The sequence below is a fragment of the Bos taurus genome, chromosome 16 (assembly GCF_002263795.3).
Source record: "Bos taurus isolate L1 Dominette 01449 registration number 42190680 breed Hereford chromosome 16, ARS-UCD2.0, whole genome shotgun sequence".
In the NCBI taxonomy this organism is placed as follows: domain Eukaryota; kingdom Metazoa; phylum Chordata; class Mammalia; order Artiodactyla; family Bovidae; genus Bos; species Bos taurus.
Window position 1 is genome coordinate 30,866,706 of NC_037343.1, and position 22,659 is coordinate 30,889,364.

General features: G+C 39.8%; 1 protein-coding gene and 1 non-coding gene across 4 annotated transcripts in view; both read left to right on the forward strand.

Moving 5' to 3' along the window:
* Positions 1–22,659, forward strand: part of SMYD3 (SET and MYND domain containing 3) — a 739,679-nt gene that overhangs the window by 27,424 nt on the left and 689,596 nt on the right.
* On the forward strand, positions 7,374–7,500 carry LOC112441900 (small nucleolar RNA SNORA18). Its single transcript, XR_003029863.1, has one exon. It is a non-coding gene; the product is annotated as a small nucleolar RNA SNORA18 (small nucleolar RNA).

Below are 22,659 nucleotides of genomic sequence, written 5' to 3' on the forward strand. Positions count from 1 at the left end.
TAATGTGTAGCTAGCCCAGTAGTTTAGAGATTTAGGTTGAAAGTTATGTATTTTTTGTCCTTCATTATCTTAAAAACTTTTTTTGTTAATAGCATCTGTTAAAATAGTGAAAAAATAATGGTCTATTTATTAATATATGAAATATTATTTGTAATTAACCACAAACAACTTGGACTGCATTGAGACTTTGTTTTTAATCACAAAGACCCCAAATAGCAGAATGGATGAAAGGGGGAGAGAGAGAAAGAGAGAAGGGAAGAGAGAGATACAGATTATTACATTTTCGGTGAATGCTCATTGCTGGTATTTATGAATATATATATTTTTTCTCTGTTGTGCTGTCTTATTTGCTCCACGCTCTTGTAAGAAAGCTGATGTGAGAGTCAAGGCTGTATGAGAGAACATAAGTACATAATTACACAACCTTCTTTCCCATAAATGGTCCCTTAAGCCTTTAGTTCAGCAATAGAGATAACTTAGTGGCTGTTCTTCTAAAGAACAAAGAAGTTCTATAGTTTTGTTTTTAGAGAAGGCAATCTTTGTGTTTGCATACAACAATGCTTTGGTAAATGCTGTGTATTTAAGGGAAGAATAGGGTACCTTTGGGGGCTCAGTGAGTATTTTGATGTTAGTCTTAAAACATATTTTCATGCTGTGAATGATAACTTGTGATAAACTGATGCTCTGGGTGTCTTAATGGTGGTTCTTTTCATCGCCAGTTTAGTATGACTTATTATGTAATGCTCTTTAATGTTTTGCTTGAATTAACGTGAATGTTTTATGAGAATACCAGATTTCAAGGACTTATCAACAGCTTAATTCTTAGTTTAATGTTAAAGCGCATCAATTGAGGTCTACATATCATCAAGGGAGAACTCCTCCTTTCATTGTCTTAACTTAAAAAGGAACATTAGAAAAGCAGTCACGTGCGTGCAGTAGAAAATCAGTTTTGTTGCTGTGAGCAGTAAATCCTCTCTAAATGTACAACTGGGTTTTGTTTAGGTTCAAGAGAGGGCCAGTGAGATCAATCTGGTTGTGTAAGAACATATGGTCTAAGTCAGAAGAAACCTGAAATTTGGGGTAACGAGTTTTATCTCTTTGGGAAATCTACTTACAACCATAGACTCTTGGGAATCCTTAGGTTCCCTGGTCCCTCTCTGCTTGTGGTATAATGTTTTCTTCTCTCTGTTCTTAGACGGCAGTTTTCCAGGATCTTGTTGGATATTTCTCCTAGGGAGAAATGTATGACTTTGATTTTCTTGCACTTGAAATTGGAGTAATACTTGTTTCTCACTATCTCTTAGGTTATTGTGTTTATAAAAGACGTGTGGCTTGTTACCTTAATTTTACCAGCTGAAGTTCTGTGTCTGTTAGTTCAGGGGCTGGCCACATCTTTAGAAAAAGGTACTGAGATTGAGTAGCAGTTTATCCTAGGACATGTGAGAGGATGGGTATGTGTGCCTCTGACTGAGGGTTGTGGAGAGCCTATCTTGGTTGTTCCTGCTTATACTTGGCCATGATCGAGGCCAGGAAAGGGAATGAGATGGCTTCTAGCAGCCGTTGTAGCTGTTAAAAAAAAAATCTGATGGAACTTGTATCACATGGGTGCTTTTGTGTTTGATGGAAATAGATACATGACTAATTAATCTGTAAAGTGATAAAAAGTGCCTGGTACCTGCCTGTAACTTTGAGGATTGGGTCGGTGAGGAGGACTGCCATGCCTACACATAATAGCCTCAAGTGAGACCGTCAGTATAGCGGTTGTTTGTCCTGGCCTGACCCAGAGCGTCATGTCACCTTTCATGGCAAACTGAAAAGAGTCAGTTGCACAGTCATGTCCGACTCTTTGTGACCCCATGGACTGTAGCCCGCCAGACTCCTCTGTCCATGGAATTCTCCGGGCAAGAATATTAGAGTGGATTGCCATTTCCTTCTCCAGGGGATCTTCCGACTCAGGGATCAAACTTGGGTCTCCTGCATTGCAGGCAGACTCTTTCCCCTTTGAGCCACCAGGGAAGCCTGGATTCTCATGGCGAACTGAGAATCACTTTAATGAAAGATGTTAAGGAAGTGTTTTAAGCTTCTCAGAGAAGAGATGACATACTGATCTGAAGGTCCTTGGAGCACTTATTTATTAACTAAAAACATATTTTTTTATTTATGTGTGGCTGTGCTGGGTCTTTGTTGCTGCGTGCAGGCTTTCTCTAATTACGGTGGCGGGGGCTACTCTCTTGTGGTGCTCAGGCTTCTCATTGCAGCGGCTTCTCTTGTTGCGAAGCACAGGCTGTGGTGCTCGGACTTCCCTAGTTGCAGCGTGTGGGCTCAGTAGTTGCGGTTCCTGGGCTCTAGGGCGCAGGGGCGCTCAGTAGTTTGGCTCACTGGCTTAGTTGCCCCGTGGCACGTGGGATCCTCTTGGACCAGGGATCAAACCTGTGTCTTCCTCATTGGCAAGCAGACTCTTAACCACTGGACCACCAGGGAAATCATGGAGCTGATTTATTACGTTCATAATCTTTGTGTAGCAAGGCTTCCCTGTTGGTTCTTTTTAAAATTGAAATTTAAAGAGATCCTTTAAAAAAGAAAACAATGAAAAACCTTCCGTGGATTGCATTGAAATTTGCTTTTAATTTATCAGAAAGACCCAAAATAGCAGAATGGAAGGGCTTAGGAGAGGATTGATGGCTATATTTTCTGTGAATGCTCATTGCCAGTAAAATTTATTTTTGCTCTGCAGTGCCATCTTATAAGAGAGCTGATGCGAGAGCCAAAGTTGTATGAGAGAGCATAAACGCATACCTCCTGCTTTCTCTTAGACTAGGAACTGACAGTTATGTCCAAATAGGTAGTTTATAAGTCTTACCTTGCTAAGATTTGGGAAACACATTTTAATACAGTGAAAAATGTGTTGCTTATTGTTGAAGCTGGTTGATGAATACATGAAGGTGCATCATACTTTACTTCTTTGTATGTTTTAATATTTTATTGTACAGAATGTTCAGTTAAAAACACTGTAAATATGTGACAGAAAATCTCATATGGAGTCTTAGGAGCTAGACTTCTAAATGTTATTAAAAACAAATGAGGAGACTTGAACTTCCGGCAATGCTTACATATGTATATTCTCAAGAAGGCCGAGTCCAGCAAGGATTATGGCAGCGGGAATAGTTTCTGATCCACCTGGCACTAACCAGTTTATTCACTATTTAGCAAGATATTTATTTAAAGCCTTCTACTTGTCAGTCATTGCTTTAAGTACTGAGCAACAGCAGGGGACAAAACTGACAAAAATCCCTGGGTTGTTCTTGACACATGCCAAGCGCATTACACGTATTTTCACACCTTACCCACAGCGCCCAGTGCAATGCTAGATGGTGAGGTACACCTTCAGTGAAAGTGTGTTCAGTGAATAACTGTATAGAATAAGTGTGGTTTTTATTCCCATTTGACAGTTGAGGTCACTAAGGCTTAAAAGAGGTTACTAAAGTCACACAGCTGTTAATGACGGAGCTAGATCTTAAACTCAGGTCCTTGTGACCTCAGGTCCATGCTGTGAATCCTGACCTTGTACTGCCGCCAGGACAGAGGATAGGCGTCTACAACTGAGCACTTGCATGTCCATAGACGCTTTCTCACCCATTATCACTTTTGTACAGACGAGCCTTAGTATCTAGGTGAGTGTGTTGTTGTTTAAAGTCGTGCCTGACTTTTTTGTGACCCCATGGACTGTAGCCCGCCAGGCTCCTCTGACCATGGGGTTTCCCAGGCAAGGATACTGGAGTGGGTTGCTGTTTTTTTCCTCCAACCTATGGATCAAACCTGAGTCTCCTGCATTGGCAGACGGCTTTTTTTTACCACCACTGAGCCACCAGAAAAGCCCTTAGGGTGAATATCCTGAGATGCAATTACATTGAATCTCCTATCACTTAAAACATCAGCTATTAGATATTCTTATTGTGGTTTAAGTTGGTTTATTTTTCTTGTTTTAAATTGTCCTTATCTTTAGTCTTAATCCCTCTTATAATGTTTGGTAAAATATTACTCTAGCACTATGCTCTCATAGTGGGTCTTCAACAGATGTTTTTTAGAATGAAAACCTGGGAGGACCTAATAGCTAGTTTTCTCAGTCATCTTTGTCCTCAACTACATATGTATGTGTGTTTACTTGAGATTCACCTTTATGTTTTTCCCATCCAGTTAGTTGATATTTGATAATTGGTTGTCTTACTACCAATACTGTAGAGGTAGGTGGCATTTGTGATACACTATAGGTATTGCTTTTGAACTGTGGTGTTGGAGAAGACATCTGAGAGTCCCTTGGACTGCAAGGAGATCCCACCAGTCCATTCTGAAGGAGATCAGCCCTGGGATTTCTTTGGAAGGACTGATGCTAAAGCTGAAACTCCAGTACTTTGGCCACCTCATGCGAAGAGTTGACTCATTGGAAAAGACTCTGATGCTGGGAGGGATTGGGGGCAGGAGGAGAAGGGGACGACAGAGGATGAGATGGCTGGATGGCATCGCTGACTCGATGGACGTGAGTCTGAGTGAACTCCGGGAGTTGGTGATGGACAGGGAGGCCTGGCGTGCTGCGATTCATGGGGTCGCAAAGAGTCGGACACGACTGAGTGACTGATCTGATCTGATAGGTATAGGCTTTTTAAAATTAAAGATCCACTGGGTGTGTGAGAAGTACTTGTTTTCTCTGTTAAGCAATTAAAAACTCTACATTAAAGATGCAATCTGGGTCAGAGGAGATTTCATGGGCTTTGCAGTCAGATAGAGCTGAACTTACTCATTTTTTTTCAGTTATTGTGTGACCTTCGACAAGTTGCATAAATTCCGTGAAGTTTAACTTTCTCTTTTATGATATAAAGGGTTCTATAATATCTGCTGCAATAATAATTATGTGAGTGCTTACTATATGAAAAACCAAGAATTACGGCATAGCAAGTTTAGATAAACCTGCCCTTAGGTCACACAGTCACTAAGAGTGGATGTAAACCCAGAATAGAAATCCGGATCTGCCTAATTGCCAAATTTGTACCTATTTGCTGGTAGGAAAGCCATATAAATAGTCCCTTCTACCCATTTTTTCAAGTAGTTTCTCTACGTTTCAAAAAGAACATTAGAATATATTTATGTTGAAATGTGATGCCAGTCCAGGTTCAATGCACGATACTGGATGCTTGGGGCTAGTGCACTGGGACGACCCAGAGGGATGGTATGGGGAGGGAGGAGGGAGGAGGGTTCAGGATGGGGAACACATGTATACCTGTGGTGGATTCATTTTGATATTTGGCAAAACTAATACAATTATGTAAAGTTTAAAAATAAAATAAAATTAAAAAAAAAAAGAGAGAAAAAAAATAAATTCAGTTCAGTCACACACACACACACACAAAAGAAAGGTGATTTTAAAAGGCAGCACTTTTTTTTTTCAGTACTCTTTTTTTTTTTTTTAAACTTTACATAATTGTATTAGTTTTGCCAAATAAAGGTACCTGTTGGAGAAAGTTCTATAGGTAATTTGGTTCATAAGACCAGATTTTAATTTCAAAGTCTAATAAGTTCCTTGATTATATTTATTCAAATATTACATAAAAAGGAAAAATAGAGTGCATGAACACAGAAAACCCTGGGTAGTCCTCAAGAGAGACAAGATAATTTTTAGAAATGGCTTGATTTTGAGAAAGAGAAATGAGGTTTAAGTATATTAGGAATTAACCATATTTTAATGTTGGTCTAGTTTCAAACAAGTAAGTCTATTTCAGTTCGTGTCAGAGGTGTCTTTAAGTGTAAGGACTTGAAGCGTGTTGTTTTTAGTAGACAAACATGACTACTTGGAACAATATCTTTTTGTAATCCCACCTTTAAAAAGTTGCTGAGCAGGAGAAATCCAGAGACAAGCTGTCTTTGAAGCTTTTTGTGGCATATTTGAGAATTGAGTAGTCAAGAGCTTTGTGTCTTAATGATGTGTCTGCTTTTATGTGTAATGTTCAGTCAAATGCCAAGTTGTAAAACCTTGTCTACCTCCCCACTCCCCCTAATCAAAAAAAAAAAAGTTGTTTTTCTTCTGTATATTTGCATGGGAATAGGAGAAATAGGCTTTCGTCCTAAGAATAGAAAAAAAGACATTGCCCAAATCAAGTGTATTTTAGTTGGGTCTAGAACTTCATTGTAAATTGAAACTCTTCACATAGACTGAAAACAACACCTTGATTAAGTACTTAAAGTTAGGATATAAATGCCTTTTTGCTTAGGTCACTGGATCCTAAGTTAAATATCATCCTCTTCTAGTATATAGTTGGGTAGCAGAGTGAAGTGATCTAGAATTTATTACTAAAAGTGTGGTCTGTGGACCACCAGCGTTGGTGCCTTTTGGAAATGTAAAATGTCAGACCCAGCCCTTAGCCAGCTTAATCAAAGTGTTCGGGTGATTTGTGTGTGTCTCAGAGTCTGAGAAGCACCAGTTGAACATGAGCTATGGACATGAATCTGACCCTTTCTAATGTTGTGACATTGGGCAAGTTATTTAACCTCCTGAGTTTCAATTTCTTTATTTGTAGAACAGAGATAATAATGGTATATGTACAGTGCTTAGAGGAATGGAGTTCACAGGAAGTGCTTCATTAGAATTAGCAAGGCATTTTTAAGGTGTAGGGTACACTATGTGCAGCACATGAGTAATTACAGAGTAAAATGCCAATGTTTGTTACCATGAACCCATTATTAATTTACTGGTAAAGGTATTAAAAATAGCTTTAGGATCATATACTAGTATTATCTTTCTGTATCAGTGTTACTTGTCATGGAATAGCAAAGTGAAAAGTAGATAACTTACAACTTTGGAGCATGAATAAAATCAATTTAAGTGCAAATTCACAGTAAGAACTTTAATCATCCCATAAATCACCAGGAGGTTGTAGTTGAGGATTTGACCATCTTTGCCAAAAGTACCAAAAAGGCAACACCTTAAGGTTATCATAGGGCTGTTTTCTTTCTACCTGAATTGCCTCATACAACTGTACCTTCTTAGAAAGAGGGTGGAAGAAAGGAAGGGGGAGAATGACCTGCAGACTCTCTTCCTCCCCCCACCTCTTCCTGTCTACCTTCTTTCCTCCATTAACCTCCAAGAGTTGTTGACTTGTGCTTTAGAGGTTGGAATCCTCTGTACATATTAGAGAAGAAAAAGCCTAGTGCCTACATTTTATAATCCTATATGTAGAATTAAGTTTTGCTGTTAATAATTATTTAATATTAGTTTGTAAAAAGACTAGTCAAGCCGAATTTCTGTAAGAACTGTGTAAAAGGTATGTCTGTCTTGTCTGTGGAGGAAAACTACAGACTGCAAAGTTTAAAAGCTGAAAGTGCCCCCTGAGGTCTGTCCTGATGGGGCTTTATCTGTAAACCTACATTGTTGGAAATGCTTCGTAGAGTAACTGTGTGGTTTCCTTTACTCATACAACTGTTAGGTCAGTGGGAAAGAATTACAAGACAGAGCTGCCAAATAAACTATGAAAAACGTAATAGGCAAACTTTTAAAATCTTAGATATGGGCATATCCCAACAATCTGTACTGTTCTAAGGTGTGATAGCTTAGGAGTGAATATGATTTGAATTTAATATATTTTTAAAGAGTGTCAAATTCAGAACTAGCAGATCTATCTCCTGACCCTAACCATGGTCCTAAAGTAAATTGCTTCAGGAAATTGGATCCCAAAGATTACAATCTTTTTCCTTAGGTGGGAAATTTTGAAGTGTGTCTGTATTCCACTGGAGATCAAAGAGATGAAAGAATTTTGTGCTGATTGACGTGACAGCTGTGGATTGAGCAAAACTTCTTTTTGAAAGGGCTGTCTTATCTTGAAGATTATGACTTTGGAGGAACTAAGGTGAAGCAGTAGAAAGAATCAGAACATGTGCAATTCTTTAAAAATTTATTGGCTTAAATAAAAATTTGGCATGTGTTATGCATAATTAAAAAACCCTTTACACTTTGTGCAAAAAAAAAAAAAAAAAAAAAAAAGCTGAAAGTGCCCTGATATAGAATTAGAATATTTTGTATTTTATTTCACTTTATTTAGGTGTTAAAAGTGATTAAGCATATATAGAATTAGGTTGGGCTTCCCTGGTGGTTCAAATGGTAAAGAATCTGCCTGCATTGCAGGACACCTGGGTTTGATCCCTGGGTTGGAAAGATCCCCTGGAAGAGGGCACAGCAACCCACTGCAGTATTCATTCCTGGAGAATCCCATGGACAGAGGAGCCTGGCGGGTTACAGTCCATGGGGTTGCAAAGGACACAGTTGAGCAACTGACACTTTCACTTTTTTTTTTTTTTAGGAGTAGGTTACAAATAAATCTTGGGAACTTTTGGTAGGCCTATGGTATACTGAGTTTGATGGCCCTACAGATTTTTTTGTTTTGTTTTGAATATCAAAACCTCAGCCTTAGTGATAGACCATTGGGAAAAAATGACTTTGGTGTATGGCAACAGTTGGCTTCCACAGGATTAGGCAACAGAGGCCCACTTAGTCTCTTGGCATCACTGAATGACCCCAGGCTTTCCCCTGAGGGGCAGGACCTGCCTCTCTGCAGTTTATGACATGGATGTGTTACCCCAGGAAAGAACTCTGAAGGGACTGAGCCATTTGTGTCCAGCTTCCCAAACTCCCCAGTCATGTAAGTCATAAATGGGTCTTGGGCTTTCAGTCCGTAGTGTCTATCTGCTATTTTAGTACAGAAAAATGTTTCTTGAACCTTACAAGACCTATTACAAAGTAATGTCCTGAGCCAAAAGCAAGTGAAGTTGTAAAACAATGTTTTTAGAAAAATGGTTCTGAAATAAGCCTGGAGTAGTGATTTATAGAGCTAATCATAAAAGATTTTTCTTCCCTGAGATGAACAGAATACCCATCAACAAAAGTAATAAGGAGCCAAGATACTTTCTTTAGTTTAAAAAAATAGGTATAAAAAATACATAGTACCATAATAAATCAGATTTACTATGAATATATTCTAGACCCAGACTACTAAAGTAGTCTCCAAGATATAAAGCAAGTTAGACTTAGTGTACTGATTTTCCTTATTACCAGAACCTAAGCAGTGTAAAAGGATTAACTAAAGCATTAAGATACATGCTAATTAAGGGAATGGAAAAGCTTAAGAAGAGGAGACCAGATTGACAAGAAACTCTTATTTGTCCCTTTAGTAATAATCAAGCTGTAAGAAAACATGGGAAATCTTTAAATAGAACTGTTTCATTTTCTCCATTCAATTAAACAATAAATATTGTCAACTGTTCCTTCAGTGTGTAACTTGAATTTGAACGTTTCTCTTTATTTGCACAGCAGCCAACATTGTCTAAACAAACACACATGCACACATACACACACAAACACAAGCTTGTTTATTTCTGTGCAGCTGTATCTACCTAAGTGTACACACATACGCTGTGTGTGTGTATGTGTTTTAAGGGAAAAAATGGCCTGACAAAACTACATGTACTACAGTTGGGTTTTGGAGAAGTAAACCTAAAACAGTTCTTTTTGTTCTGGCCCAGACTTGGTTATTCATCTTAGAGCAGAAGCAGGGAGCATTAAGACACATAGAAGTGGTTATGTCATCAACGAAGAGCGAGTCCATGGTATACAGGCCTCTGTATTAGCTTTATTGGGTGTACAGAAATCATGATTTTGATCTCTTAGATCAGAAATGTCGGATATGTGTCATGCATGCTAGCACTTCTTTCTGCCTGAGTAGACTCGACTAACTTCCTGTGGTATTGTGGAATTGGCTTCTAGTCCCTCTTAATACCTTTCTCTTCCTAGCAGGCCATTATCATCTGATTATAGATTGTAACATGAAGCCCTTTCAAACTTATTATATAAGTGAGGGCCCTGGGCAGTGTCATCTCCTAAGGCTTCACATACCATCTCACTGTGTTTAGGGCTCTGAAACCTTTATGGCTTTGATCCTAGTTACAGTAGTTAAACTCTAGACTCTCTCCTCTGCAGTGGGCAGCAGCTGAAATCTCTGTTCATTTCTGTTAGCTTTATTTTAGCTGCTTGCGTCTTGCTCTGCTCAGTTGCTCAGTGATGTCCAACTCTTTGCCACCCCATGAACTGTAGCCCATGAGGCTCTTCTGTCCATGGAATTTCCCAGGCAAGAATACTGGAGAGAGTTGCTATTTCCTTTTCCAGGAGATCTTCCTGACCCAGGGATTGAGCCTGCGTCTCTTGCGTCTGCTGCTTTGGCAGGTGGGTTCTTTACCACTAGTACCACCTGAGAAGCTTGCATCTTGCCCTGCTGCTGCTGCTGCTGCTGTGTCGCTTTAGTCGTGTCCAACTCTGTGCGACCCCATAGACGGCAGCCCACCAGGCCCTGCCGTCCCTGGGATTCTCCAGGCAAGAACACTGGAGTGGGTTGCGATTGCCTTCTCCAGCATCTTGCCCTATCCGTGTGTAATTTTTGAGTGTCAGCCAAAAATTTTGGTAGATTTCATACTTAGAAATTGGGGGACACGTGCTCTTCTCTTTGAGTCTCTTTTTTCGTTTCTTCCCTTCATTTACTAGCTGTTTTAGATGCCCCAAACTCTGGTTTTTCAAGCCAGTAAGTTAAGTCTGAATTTTTTATCTTGATTTTAGCTGTCCTTTATAGCACAAACTGGGACCTGCCTTCAGAATAAAAGTCATTCAAACCAACCACCCAACCTGGAAATTCACCCAGGACTATTCCCTTCTTCCAAGTATAACCCCCGACTCCCTCTCTACCCACACTTTTGTCTTCTCCTGTGATTTTCTCTCTGCTTTTGGTAGCTCTCCAGTGCCTTTGGTAGTTGATTTTTTAATATTTTGCCCAGAGTTTATAGTTGTCATGGGCAGGAGGATTGCCGCATACAGGAGCAATTGCCCATGCCTTCTTTGTTCTTTCCTTTTCTATGTAATTTATTTATTTTGGTCGCCCTGGTCTTCATTGCTGTGTGTGGGCTCTCTTTAGTTGTGGGGAGTGGGGGCTCCTCTCTGGTGCGCTGGCTCCCTATTACGGTGGCTTCTCTTGTGTGGAGCACAGGCTCTAGGTGCAAGGGCTTCAGCAGTTGCAGTGCGTGGACTCAGTTGCCATGTGGCATATAGCATCCTCCTGGGCCAGGGATCGAACCTGTTTCCCCTGCATTGGCAGGTGGACTCCTATCCACTGTGCCACCAGAGCAGTCCCCTGTTCTTTCCTTTTTTAAAAAATTGAAATGTAGCTAAAATATTATTTATTTATTTCTAATACTGCTTCAGTTATACTGGACTGAAGCTCTGTAACCACTACATAATAACTCTCCTCTTTCTTCCCCAGCCCCTGGTAACCTCGAATCTAATTTCTGTTTCTATGAATTTGCCTCTGCTAGATATTTCATGTAAGTGGAATCATACAATATGTGGCCTTTTATGACTGGCTTCTTTCACTTAGTGTAATGTTTTCAGGTTCCATCCATGTGGTTGCATATCTCAACTTTATTCCTTTTTATGGCTGAATAATATTCTATTGTATGTATGTATTTCATTTTGATTATCCATTCATCTGTTGATGGACGCTCGCATTGTTCCAACCTGTTGGCTATAATATGCAAATAATGCTGCTGTGAACATTCACAATGTAACTTTTTGTGTGGACATTATCGTTTTTCTTGGGAATATGTGTAGGACTGTATCATGCATTTTTTTTTATGTGTGTTTAATTTCTGAATCATGTATGTTTAATCATTTGAGGAACTGCCAGATTGTTTCCCCATGTGGCTGTGCCATTTTACATTCTTACCAACACATGTGGAGGGTTCTCATTTCTCCACATCCTTGCCAACATCTGTAGTCTGTGTTTTGGTTGTAGCCATCACGGTGGGTTAGAAGTGTATTTCCTTGTGGTTTTAATTTGCATTTCCCTGATGGCTAATGTCTCCCTTATTCTTAAAATACCTAAGTCTCTTGACTTGCATGTAATACCACACTTTCTTGGTTTCCCTATTATCTCATTATCTACTTCTTAGTCTCATTTGTTGATTCTGCCTCTTCTGCCTGCCCTTGAAAAATGGAGTTCCTCAGGTACAATCTGGGTCTTCTTGTCTTTCTGAACATTTTTCTTAGGGAAGTTTGTTCAGTCTCATGCATTTCGATATCTTCTGTAGTAGAGGCAGTCCTTCTAGGTCTTCATTTTCCTTGACTTTTAGATATGGTATCATGAGCCTCCCTTAAGATGACCACCAAGTGACCGGCCAAATTAAAATCTGTGGTTCTAAAATTGTGAGCAGTTTGCTTTTGATTTTCTAAGTGTTAGTTTGAACTTTAGATGAGTGTATATGTTGGTGTTGGGGATAGAAAGGGAAGCTTTTGAATACCCTTGTTGGCAGCTGGAAATTCTGAGGATTTTTTTGGAGCACCTGGGAATTTGCTCACCTGCTAAGACCTCCTCACTGTGTAGAAGAGCTGTTTCTCATCTGACCAGAAGAGGCTCAAGGAGTCAGTGTCATAGGTGACTGACAGGTTGCTGAGATGGTGGCCTACTTTCCTCCCTTTTGTATAGGCTTTAGGTGGCTCAGATGGTAAAGTGTCTGTCTACAATGCGGGAGACCCAGGTTCGATCCCTGGGTTGGGAATATCCCTTAGAGAAGGAAATGGCAATCCACTCCAGTACTGTTGCCTGGAAAATCCCATGGACAGAGGAGCCTGGTAGGCTACAGTCCATGGGGTTTCAAAGAGTCGAACACAACTGAGCGACTTCACGTACGTTCACGTTACTGCTTAGTGAGATTGTGGGTCATTCCTTCTTACCAGGAATCTCACTTTCTTCTCCTTTTGGGTTAAGGACAGGTGGGAGTCAATAATAAGTAAATTTTTATATTCAGTCTGCAAGTGTTCTTTGTCATTTTGTGATACCAAAGGTGAGCCTGAGATAATCTATTACTAAGTTTATGTGTGTATGTGTGCTCAGTCATGTCCGACTCTTTGCAACCACGTGGATTGTAGCCTGCCAGCTCCTCTGTCCATGGGATTTCCCAGGCATGAACACTGAGGTGGGTTGCCATGCCATCCTCCAGGGGATCTTCCCAACCCAGGGATTGAACCTGAACCCACGACTCCTGTGTCTCCTGCATTGCAGGCGGATTCTTGGCTGCTGAGCCATTGGGGAAGCCTGAGAAACATCTATTACCAAGTTTACACCCAAATTTATAAGCCTGAGACAGATTTGTTGTTCATATGCTAAGTTGTGTCCCACTCTTTGCAACCCCATGGACTTCAGTTCGCCAGGCTTCCCTGTCCTTCGCTATCCTAGAGTTTGTTCAAACTCATGTCTATTGAGTTGGTGATGCTATCCAACCATCTCATCCAATGTCGCCCTCTTCTCCTCCTGCCCTAAATCTTTCCCAGCAGCAAAGAGTGAGTCAGCTCTTTGCATCAGGTGGTCAAAGTATTGGAGCTTCAGCTTCAGCATCAGTCCTTCCAATGAATATTCAGGTTGATTTCCTTTAGAATTGACTGCCTGTCTCTTAAAACATTGCCTGTAAATTGATGATTCTCAAATGTATGTCTCCAGTTCCCACCTCTATCCTCAGCTCCAGGAGACTACCTGTAGGGCAGTGAAATGTCAGGATGACTGCTTATAATATGCATTTGGTTCAAATTAGAAGAGAAGGCCATTTGTTTTCTAATCTAAGCTATAGATAGGGTGAGTAAAAAGTGCACAAAAAACATAAAACAAATTTCAAAGGGGGAAATAGTGCAATAAATTTTGATCTAAATATCAATCAAATTAAAACTTGGTACGCTTTGGAGCAACTGGTCATAGCCAGAAAGGGTATTGTATTGTGGCATTCAGAGCATTCTTTTTCTAGTAGCAAAAGGGTCATGACCTTATAAGCATAGAGAACAAAATGTGTAGGGAAAGAGCAAATCAGCCAACATGGCATGGTCAGCTTCCCTTGCCCCACGTTTTGTAAATGATTACATAACAGCTGAGATCACTTATAGAGCTGTGCACGCACGTCATGAGGTACTCACTTGGCCACGGGCAGCTTTTTGTTCTGTAAGCATATGTAAGCTCCGCCAGGAAAGCCCTTGTGGGTGTTTTGTGTTAGGTTATATTATGGCTGCTGCTACAGCTGTTGTGCCAGCCAGGAGAGAATAAACATGTCTGCAATTCCTATGGCTCCTCGCATTTTCTTCCAGCTTCTTCTTAGCTCATGTCTTGTCTACTATGGACTCAGTGAACAGTGTGCACAGTGAGATACAGTGAGAGAAGTGTAATCTTAACGTGCCATTTGACCTGTTGTTGAGCAATGTCCTTTATTGGTTTTTACCTTTAGAATCATCCTTTAGACCAGTGGTCTTCAGAGTTGAGTCCCTGGACCAGAAGCATCCCTGGGAACTTGAACTGCAAAGATTCAGGCCACATCTCAGATCTGTAGAATCAGAAACTCACCAGGTCAAGTCGAAGTCTTGTGTTTTAACATGTTCTCCAGGTGATTCTGATTCACATTGCAGTTTAAGAACCACTGCTTTGGACAATGCATGAAAGACACATAAAATTATGGCTATATAATGGAATGTGAATTTTATTTTATTTAAAAAAATATGTATTTATTTGGCTGCACCAGGTCTCAGTTTCCTTTATGCAGAATCTAATTCTCTGACCAAGGATAGAACCCAGGGCCCCTGCATCGGAAGCATGGAGTCCAGCCACTTAGCCAAGGAAGTCCCTGGAATGTGAATTTTAAATCTTAAGAATGTAGGACAAGAATAAAGCAGAGCTGAGGGAAGTTGGGAGGAGATGTAGAAGAATGGGTACAGGTTCTGATAGTTTTGTTTTGTGAAGGAGTCATCAAAGTATTTTGTATTTGATAGAACAAAAAAGAAATTGGTAGTATATCTAAAAAGTAACGAACTAAAATTAGTGATATTTTGACATTATTGACATTGAGAGGAATAGAGAGGGTGTTTATGGCAAGTGTAAGTTAACTAAAGCATCAGTCCTATCAGATGTATCTCATAGATACCTGTAGGTGATAAATTAAGCTGCTGCTGCTAAGTCGCTTCAGTCGTGTCCGACTCTGTACGACCCCATAGATGGCAGCCCACCAGGCTCTCCTGTCCCTGGGATTCTCCAGGCAAGAACACTGGAGTGGGTTGCCATTTCCTTCCCCAATGCATGAAAGTGAAAAGTGAAAGGGAAGTCGCTCAGTCGTGTCCGACTTTAGCGACCCCATGGACTGCAGCCTACCAGGCTCCTCCGTCCATGGAATTTTCCAGGCAAGAGTACTGGAGTGGGGTGCCATTGCCTTCTCTGAGGTGATAAATGAAGAAATATTGGTAAAAGTGAATTATTTAGAAAATTAAGAGTAACTGCAGGAAAACCCCTAAAATGAAATAGTTAAATATGATTGCCTTTAGGAACAGGAGAACGGAACCCTTGGTCCTCCTTGATTTTTTTTAACCATATGCTATATATTACTTTGATTACAAATTTAAAGACAAAAGAAAACATGCTTCAATTGCGGAGGAGTATCCACTCATTAAATTGCAGAAAGGGCTGCCTGTCACTGTTCTGAGCTCTTTTTCATATGGTTGAAAGCCTCTGATTCTTGTAATTACACATGGGACTTCTGTTTGAGTGTTAGATGAGTGGGTTTGTAGAGGTGTGGTGTGTGTGTTTTTCTGAGGCTCCTGTGGCTTGTGCTGGGTCATTAATCTTTAGTTTATATTCTTCCCATTTTTTTTTTTTTTTTTTATTACTTAAAGAGCATCAAAATCATTGGAAAACAAAAATCAGGCATTTTAGTTCAATGCTTACATAGTTTTATAGAATCATCCATAGCATAAGACTTCATAAGTAACAACTTAAGCTTTTATTTCCCAAGATAGGTCTGAATGTTTTCCACTTTCTATATTTGAATTGGGCTTCCTGCTAACTAGCTTTTAAAGGTTAATGAGATTAAGAGCCAAATTTGGTGCCTGTGCAGTTCTTAACCTAGTTGACTTTATGAGCTGTCTTCCTCCATTTTTATAGAACTTCTTTTATATCCAAATGTAATGATCTATTTATAGATAAGAGATAAAGTGTTTTAATCTTACTCAGGGGATCCCTGATGAGCCCCAGATGAAATCCAAGTGAAACAATAAGCTGAGCTCCAGTGCATTATCCTTATGCTAGCTGAAGCTTTAATCCTCTCATAAAATATTTATCTATGCTTTTTATCACAGATATAAAGATCTTTTGCATCGGAAGGTATATTTTATTAGTTTGCTAATTATGGCTGAAATGAAAGACAAAGTGTGAATGCATTCTTAGTTTTAAATATGTTTTTAAATTGGTTAAACCACTTAAAAAGCTTTATTTTGGAATAATTTTAATATTATAGAAGAGCGAAGAAATAGTACAGAAGACTCACATGTCTGTTATCCAAATTCAGCAAATTTTAACTTTTTGCTACATTCAGTTCAGTTCAGTTGCTCAGTCGTGTCTGACTCTTTGCGACCCCATGAATCGCAGCACGCCAGGCCTCCCTGTCCATCACCATCTCCCGGAGTTCAGTCAGACTCACGTCCATCGAGTCAGTGATGCCACCCAGCCATCTCATCCTCTGTCGTCCCCTTCTCTTCCTGCCCCCAATCCCTCCCAGCATCAGAGTCTTTTCCAATGAGTCAACTCTTCGCATGAGGTGGCCAAAGTACTAGAGTTTCAGCTTTAGCATCAGTCCTTCCAAAGAACACCCAGGATTGATCTCCTTTAGAATGAACTGGTTGGATCTCCTTGCAGTCCAAGGGACTCTCAGGCGTCTTCTCCAACACCACAGTTTAAAAGCATCAGTTCTTCGGCACTCAGCTTTCTTCACAGTCCAACTCTCACATCCATACATGACCACAGGAAAAACCATAGCCTTGACTAGACGGACCTTTGTTGGCAAAGTAATGTCTCTGCTTTTGAATATGCTATCTAGGCTGGTCATAACTTTCCTTCCAAGGAGTAAGCATCTTTTAATTTCATGGCTGCAGTCACCATCTGTAGTGATTTTGGAGCCCCCAAAAATAAAGTCTGACACTGTTTCCACTGTTTCCCCATCTATTTCCCATGAAGTGATGGGACCAGATTAGGTTTATCATATTTGTTTTTTCCTCTGTCTATACTCACACTCATACACACACACACACACACACACACACACACAGGCACACACTACTTTTTGAGAGTATGCTGCATACATAATGTCTCTTTTACTTAACACTTTATTGTGTCTTTCTGAAGAACAGCAATATTCTCTTATATCACCACTGTATACTCAATAAAATCAAGAAAACTTAACATTCACACAATACTTGTATCTTTAGTCCATATTGCCAATTTTTTCAATTGTTCTAATAATGTCCTTTGTGTGTTTTTCCCCTTCCCATTCAAGATCCAGGCTAGAATTGCTTGTGTTTGTTATTGCTTGGTAGTTTTCTTTAACCTGGAATATTCCTCAGCCTTTCTTAGTCTTATGACATTAATATTTTTATGATGTTAATATTTTGGAATACTGCAGGTGGTTGTTTTATAGTACATTCCTAAAACAGGGTTTGTCTGGTGTTTCCTCATGGTGAGACTTGGGTTATTCACCCCTAGCCAGAGGGCGACATAAACGATGTGTTCTCCCCGTCTCATGTCAGGAGGCACACAATGTCCATGTGCTCCTCACTGATAAAATTTTGATCACCTGGTCAAGGTCCTGCCTAGGTTAAGTAGTTACGATTTTCCCCTTTGTAACTTGTAAGCCAGTTTGTGGGGAAGATACTTTGAGACCATGGAAACATCTAATCCTCATCTTTTTTTTTTTTTTCTGCATGTGTTTAGCATCTCTTTATGATTGGTTCTTGCCTGAACCAAAATTTACTGTGATGGTTGTAAAATAATGATTTTTATTTTTACTTATTTATTCAAATCTAAACTTATTTATTTTAATTAGAGGCTAATTACAATATTGTATTGGTTTTGCCATACATCAACATGATTCCTTTTACTCCCTCCATATTTATGAATGTTTATTCTCTTCAAAGGAAGAGCCCCCCCTTCTTCATTACTTATTATCTGTTGATAATAGTATGATAGGTTCAAAAAAATAAAAAGCTGATTTTATTCAGTGAGTTACAATCCATCATTGTTCTTTTTGCTTAGATGTTGAAGTTATCAAAGATTTGACTAAAAGAGCCCCTTAAATCTGGCTCTTGTATTTTTGATCTGCCTCCATATTTTTTAAACACTCTTTTTCTCTGGTGCAACAGACTGTTTTAGGTTTGTCTAGTATATTCTCCCTCCTTGGATCAGCCATTTTTATGAATTCCTTTAGCTTCTTTTTTTTTAAAAAAAATTTCAATTTATTTTTAAACATGTTATTGAAGTATAGTTGGTTTACAATGTCAATTTCTTCTGTACAGCAAAGAATATGTGATTCAGTTACACATATATGTATCCTTTTTCACATTCTTTCTTTTATGGTTTATCACAGGATATTGAATGTAGTTCCCTATGCTATGCAGTAGGACCTTGCTTTTTATCCATCCTATATATAACAGCTTGCATCTGTCCTTTAGCTTCTTTTGATATCGTAACAACCACGTCTAGACTATGAGGTAGCGAAATTTACAATATTTAGGGCTTTTTCCACCAAGGGAAATTGTGGGAAGAGGAAAAAGACCCAGATTAAAGAAGTAGTTGGTAAGACTTCACCTGTTTTGGGAGGTGTGTTTGATAACGGAGGTGGTGACAGTGGAGAGCAGATGGCCAACAGCAGAGGCCACTCCAGTGGGTGGCCAAAGAGACTGGCCAAATGTGACCATACTCCTGGTTCTTCATGGCATGTTTTATACTTGTCATACCGGGATTCCACAAGTTCCCTTCTGCTCTAGTGATGGACTGTGGAGGTACTGAATGGGCTAGTGGGTACTGGGTTTAGGATGGAAAGGCTGCCATGTGTAGTGACTTAGTGAGCAAAGGCAGATGACTGTGGTTGTGGACCATGGCAGTGTGTGGTAGCACAGTGTCCCAACAAGCCATTTGGCAGGGGTAAGGGATGGAGAGAGGGATTAAGTACAAAGAAGCACCCCAAGAGAATTTGGGGGATGATAGAACTTTTCTGTCTATGCATTTTTGAAAAATTATAGAATTGTATATCAAAAGAGTGATTTTAATAAGGTATAAATTTTTTTAAAAGGCATGTTGGGTGTTTCTTGTCAAGGTAAAGAGAAGCCATTCTTCATTGTATAAAAACTCTAGTGTCAAACATTGTGCATCTCTTGGCCTAAATAAAGGAATGATACATTGATTCCCAATGTTTTAGTGATAGATGTCCTTCCAATATCTCTTTCAAACTCTAGAACTTCTTCCATTAATTTATATTTTAGTATCAGCACTGAATCCCTATGCCAGAGCAAGAGTTATTAGCAGGGTATTTGACACAATTCCAAAAGTAGACGCCGTCATATTTTGGTCATCTTCAGAGTGACGGCAGTGTCGAGTTCCTACAGGTGCATTACTTCCCAGGTTTGTGAATTAGTCCATTTTTCCTGAAGCAAGTCACGTTGTTGGAGAGAGGACCCAAATTATTTGGTAGAACACTGACTCCTGCTATCTCTGTTGGGTTTGATGAGATATATTTTGACAGGAATCCATCAACTGGTATTTGGTCACTTCCCCTCCTCCAGCTGTATTAATATATAGTTGAATATTGTGAAAGTTTAAAATGTACAATGTAATGATACGTGTATATATTGCAAAATGTTTACCACAGAAAGGTTAGTCAACATATCATTCACCTCATGTAATCACCATTTTTTGGTTGTTATTGAGGGCAGTTTTCCATCTTCTCCTTATTATTACCATCTTGAAGGATAGTAGCATCTGGAAAGCATAAGTAAGAGGTTTCAGTTCAGTTCAGTCACTCAGTCGTGTCCGAGGTTTAGCTGAGAGCTTTTCATTTTTTTTTAATTTTCCCTGCATTTAGTGCTTCTCACTTTTGGGAAATTTGTTTCCTAAAGCAGGAAGATACACCAAATGACAATCTCAAATCCCTCAAGTCAAGCTAATAAAAGAGTATATAACAAAACTGTCATCGTTCTTTCTTTGCTTTAACATACCGGACCGAGTAAGACCTTACTTACAATAAATAAACATTCCCAATCTCTGGGGGGAGAAAAGGCCCCACAGGACAATATGTTAGTGGTAAGTCCAGGTTAACCATAACCAGTGGGCTGGAAAAACTGAAAATCTGGTAGACTGCTTCTTCAACCACCACCCTAAAGCCACACAAACTTTAGTTTAACCAGAAACCATCCAGGAGAGGAGGAGCTGTTCCCCCGACGTGGAACAGCCCATTTTCTAGCCTTGTGGGGATTTATACTACTGAATATCATTTTTCTCTTGTGTTGTTAATCTTTCTCTCTTTACTGACTCATCCTTTCAAGCACTTAAATGTGTTACCTTGCCTTCCATCCCAGATAAAGTGGCACCCCTCTCCCTTAGCCTCTTGTCTCTCAAGGCTACTTCCTGTATTATCTTCTCTTTTTCACAAGCACAAAAATCTTCAAAAGCTGTGTTTACAATGGAAGACTCCACTTCAGTTTCATGTGTAGGTCCTCCTTGCCTCTAGTAGCCAAAGTTAAGATTTTAGGTCTTTTCAGCACCTGTTCCTCGGCCGTCTTTTCAGGACACATTCTTCCTTATCCTCTGGTGATCTCGGGTATCGTTGCAATTAATTATAGACTAGCAGTTCCCCAAATTATAGTTTTAGTGTAAAGAGGCCTCTCTTTTGAGAGATCTGTATATTCAGCTGTCTGCTTGGTATTTCTTCCTAGATATCTCAGAGGTGAACATGTTTAAAATACTGTGTTCTCAGTCTTCTTAAATCATCTTTCCTCCACTTTATTTCAATTATTGTTGCCACCATTTTTGCCCTTGTGATGCCTTGGGAGGGATCTCTGACATTCTCTCTCTCTCTCCCGCATCAGTCTGATAACCAGTGAATCCTACTGGTTTTAGCAATGAAGTATTTCTTTTTTTAACTTTTAAAATTTTTGGCAATGTTTCTTAAATAGGTGTTTATCTCAGTGTCTCTACTGGCTTCACCCTAGTTGAAACCAGCATGCCACCATGCCATCACCTCTCATATAAACCAGTGTAGCAGATTCCTAATATGTTGCCTTGTATCCATGTTTATTCCCCTTCTAGCTGTTGTTCTTTTTTGTTTATTGGAGTATAACTGCTTTACAATGTTGTGTTGGTTTCTGCTGTACAAAGAAGTGAATGAGCTGTATGTATACACGTATCCCCTCCCTCTTGAGGCTTCTTCCCGCGCCCCCATCCCACCATCTAGGTCGTCACAGAGCACGGAGCTGAGTTCCCTGTGCTATACGGCAGCTTCCAACTAGCCAGCTACTTTACACATGAGGTAGTGTATGTAGGTCACTGTTAACTGTCAATTTGACCCACCCTCTCCTTCTCCCCACCCCATTCCTGCGCTACCAATAGGTAGCTATTGTTCTTAATTTAGGGCTTAAAATCCTTCCCTGCCTGCATTCTCTCCCTCCCCGCCTCCACCTTGAGCCATTTCTTACCCTTTTCCTTTTCTTTCTTCTTGTTCTAATCAAGTCCAGCTATCTTTATGGTCTGTATTACTAAATTTTGCTTGAATTCTCCTTCTTTCCATACCTACTACCAATGTCAGAGTTTAGACCTCTATTATTTTACTTGAATGTCATCCCTGACACAGTCTCTTAAAGGTGTTTTTCACTACCTCCTGACTTCTTATATACCAGTCCAACCCCTCTTAAGCACCAGAATAAGTTATCTGACATTTCTTTGGATGCTGATTTCCTATAACATCAAGACCCACTCAGTGGACATTAGTTTGAGCAAACTCCAGGAGATAGTGAAGGACAGGGAAGCCTGGCATGCTGAAGTCCATGGGGTTGCAAAGAGTCAGACATGAGTTAGCCACTGAACAACAAGTCTAAACTCCTCAGTGTGTTTCTTTAGTCCTGCAGTCCTGATCATCCTCTCAACTCTGGGCTCATCTCCTGATTGTCTCTGCCCTGAACTTGTTTCAGCTAGACTGGGTTACCTGAAGCCACTTCTCCTGTCCCCCACCATTCCCAGCAAGCTGATTCTTCTCTCCAGGGCTGTACTCAAAATTCCAGGCTTCCCCTCACATCTATACACAACACACACACACACACATGTGTGTGTGCACACCTCTCTATCCCCCTCTTTCCCCCCACCACAATCCAACTTGGCTACCTTCTAATCTCTGTTTTAGATTTACCTCCTTCATGGAATGGGACCCTTCCTTGCTCTGCCTACCATCTCACACTGCATTAGGTACCCCACTCTGTTACACTCTCCAAATTAAGTTACAGTTAGGCTTATGTGTTTGTTTCTTTTCTAAACAGTAAGTACCTTTATCTTTATGTCCTTAGAATTAGACACATGTATTTAGAATAAATGATAATGGCCGCATGAACATGAGTGTTCTGAGAGCTAAGAAGTATGTGCCACAGCAAAAATCAAATAATAGTACTTTTACTGTGTCAGAAAAAAATATGTCTGTGTGGATATTTTCTCAATTGTCATATTTTTCCATACATTTTTCTTAACT